Genomic DNA, 3822 nt, shown 5'->3' on the forward strand with positions numbered 1-3822 from the left:
CCCCGGCCCCAGGGGAGGCCTGCTCCGTTGTAGGGCAGGGCGTGGTGCGACACTCCAGCCCCGGCCGAGATCCGCCCACCCCGAGCCCGGGGCGACAAGCAGCGCCGCATTTCCCAGGCTGCTGGGGACAGGGTGGGGCTCACGGGCTGCTCCGTGGCCCCCTGGGAAGCCCTGTTGGGGGTGAAAGTGAAGCTCAATATCTCAAATGAGCCTCAGCCCAGGAAAGCTTGTGCTACACCAGGCTTGGCCAACATACGGCCCGCGGGCCACCGTGCAGCCTGCCAAGCCATTTTCTCTGGCCCGCGGTCCCTTGCTCGGGACAGGCGAGCAGTCCTGGCTCCTGCTCTGTGCTCTACGGTGGCGGGGCAGTGGCAAGGCGAGGTGGGCAGAGCCAGCCTGCGGGCCCCAGCCAGCAGCGAGGGGAGGGGAGCTGCTTACCCCCGCGGGGCCGGGCTTACCAGTGAGCCAGGTCTCAATGCCGCTGCCCTGAGGGCTGCACAGCACCGGGCTGCCTCAGCTCTGCCTGACAGGACAAGCTGGGGACAGCACCTGCTACTGCTCTCTGGCTCCACCTCTTGCCCCCGGCCTCCAGCTTGCCTCCTGGGACCCGCCGGGCTCAGCGGCCATGGGGCGGGAGCAGGGCGTGGTGCCTGGCGCAGGCTGCCAGATCACATGCTCTGGGCTCGCAGGGCTGAGGCTGCTGGGGGTGCATGCGAGGACGGCCGGGCACCATTGTGAATGGGGCCATGCGGGTGAGGGGCTGCGGTGCAGCGGCTGCTTCGCTCCGGTCCCGTTGGGCAGCGCTGGCTCGTGGGGCGGTGCTGCTTGGGAGATGGGGATATGAAGTCATTTATTTCTCCCGTTCAGTCTCTGAGGCAGTGGCTGGCTGGATGCAGAATGGGTCCCTGCAGCAGGCTTATAGGAGGCAGAAAAACCTGCAGCATACTTACAGGCTCGGTAGTGCTACACTGGTTAGCTCTACAGATGAAAGGAACTTGGAGGTCATGGATGACCACAAGATGAACATGAGCTTCAGTGTGATGCTGCAGCTAGTAAAGCAAGCAAACACTGGCTTGCATCCATAGATGCTTCTCAAGCAAATCCTGGGACTTCATCTGTTGACTTGCATTATGCTTCTTTCATTCCTTGAGAAGTGAGTAGAAGCAAAAGTGTTTATTTTAGTCAAGTGTTTGTTATCATTTCATTCTTGCTTTTTTTTTATTTTGGATTTTAAACCACATTTCCAGACCCATTTCATTGTCACTTCCTGCAACTTCATTGGTGTCAAAGGTCACGTGACATCACTTCTTGATGTGATACCAGTTCCTGTGAGGTCTTTGAATATGGCTTGCTGGCCCACTGGGTGATAAAAGTTCATGATCCAGCCCCACATTCAAGAAGGTTGGACACCCCTGTGCCACACGCGCACACACCCACCACCACTGCTACAAACTGAGGTGTGTGTGTACACACAGCACCAATGATACAGATTGACGCTGTGTGTGTGTGTACACACACGCACAGCACCACCATTTCAGATTGACTAAACTAGGGAGTGGGGTGTGTATGCATGTGTGTGTGTAATACATAATATATACATATGATGTGTATTTCATGTAATAAATATGTATTATACGCACGCACATACACGCATCTACTTTGCTCATTCTAACCTTGGTGCTCAACTCTTGACCCACAAGCCAGAGCGCAATGTCTGCTGCATCCTCAGTCCAGGTCCAGTGGGCCCAGCAGAGCCTGATCCAGCCACATGGATGGGGGGGTACCCAGTCCTGCAGGAAGAAGGCTTGTGGTGTTACCTAGTGCAAAACAGCACCGTTTCATTTTGAAATCTGTTTTGCTGTTTCAATGAGACAGTATTTCATTTCGAATTTTGTTTTGTTTCATCAAAACTGTTTTGAAGCACTGATCCCTTTCATTTAGTCAAAACTGTTTCGCTGTTTTGACATTTCACCCGTAGGCTATAATGAAATGAAATGCCTATAATTTTGTCATTTTTTGGCAGATTTGGATGACACTGGGATTCTGACACACTAGAACCTTCTGGACACCTGCTTTCCCCAGGTACCTCTCCACTCTTACCTGCGTTGTTACATCCTCTCTTCCCCCTCCCCCGCCCCAGTCTGTCCCTCACCCCCTGATGCCTCCATTTCCATTGTCACTGACTGGCTTTCTTGCCTGCTTTGCATGCCAGCCTCTGGCTTTTTTTACTATTCCTTCCATCCAAGAACAGCGCACGGACACACGCACACCACCACCACCTCCTGCAGGTACTTCCTCAGCCTAACAGTTTTTCAGCCTGTAAGTTGGCATCCCAGGCAGCTAAGCTGAGCTCACCTGGAGCCTCACAACTCAACTGCAACCAGCAAGCCTCAGGCCTGTCAAAGATAATTTCATAGTTGGTAGGGTCGGAAGGGATCTAAGTAGATCATCAAGTCTGACCCCCTGCCATGGGCAGGAAAGAATGCTGGGGTCAAACAACCCTGGCTCGGTGATTGTTTAGCCTCCTTTTGAAGACCCCCAGGGTAAGAGCGAGCACCACTTCCCTTGGAAATTGGTTCCAGATCCTAGCCGTCCCAACTGTGAAGTAGTGCTTCCTAATATCTAGCCTGAATCTACTTTCCGTCAACTTATGTCCTTTAGATGTGATGGGTCTGGGCTTTCCCCAGCCAGGACTGTGCCATGCGAGTGTGGTGGCTGAAGGTTATGGGACCTCCTACCCACCTTTCACCAGGGGGTCCTTGGTCCTGGCATTTCCTGGAGTTGCTATGCTGCCAGCAGTCATACCAAGCCTCCCAACTGGCAGAGTGCAGTTTTAGTGGTTATGCCCAGGACCTCTGGGATCTCCTCCTTCCCTATAGCTCTAGCCCGTATCTCCAAGTTCATCCTGGCATGAGAGCTCAGCAGGGACATGTTCTTCCCCTGCTGGCTGGTGATGCAGTGAGTGTCCCCTCCAGCTCTGAGAGCAGGACATTAGATGTTTTTAAATAAATGAAAAAAGGAAATAGCTGTGGACAGAGTGAAGGGGGTGGCATTCATTCTGTCTGCATCTGGAGCTTGGGGAACCCCACCAGCAGGAGGTTCACTTTCAGGAACACCAGCTGCTCCACCAAATCAGGATCCAAGCAGGTGTGGTGGGGTGTCACTACATCCCCAGTGTAGCAGCGCAAGGTCCTAGGGGTGACCGTGAACTCCCCTAGCACCCCCTACCATTCCAAGATGATATTAAAAGCACCCTCACAATCTCGCCCGCCATGTCTTTGATGTTAATAATGTTTAAGGGAGGCTGCCCTTAGTCCTGTCTAACATGGTGCTCTGATGTGTCTCAAGGTCTTAGTGCTGTCTTGGGTGACTCGGTGCACCCCGGCCTTATGGTCTATACGTGGCTCCAACCACCCCTGTACCACTCCCCAAGCCTCGCAGATGTACCGGACGTTGTTTGGTTGATTTTCCTCTCCACGCCCCACTGGCGTGCTCTGGCTTGGCCTATGCCACCACTGGTGCACTCTGGCTTGGCCCCTTTTTGGGGCCTCTCGCAACTGCCCGCACTGGGGCTGGGGTCAATGCACCCCAACTGCTGTGCCCTCCCTGGCACTAGGGTCCCCATGCTACCGTGGAGCCCCTATGAGGCCTCCTCCGTCCCCTAATAGCCTCACCCGGTCCTTCAGTCTAACAACAACAAGACAATAACACAAGCCCCTGGGCTATAACGCAAAGTTAAACTACCTGGCTAAACATCCTCCAACCACACCACCTCTCACCCATGTAACTCGCAGCTGGTACATTCAGGCCTTATTCTCTTTT

This window comes from Gavialis gangeticus, unplaced genomic scaffold (assembly GCF_001723915.1).
Source record: "Gavialis gangeticus isolate Ggan-Ray unplaced genomic scaffold, GavGan_comp1, whole genome shotgun sequence".
Classification (NCBI taxonomy): domain Eukaryota; kingdom Metazoa; phylum Chordata; order Crocodylia; family Gavialidae; genus Gavialis; species Gavialis gangeticus.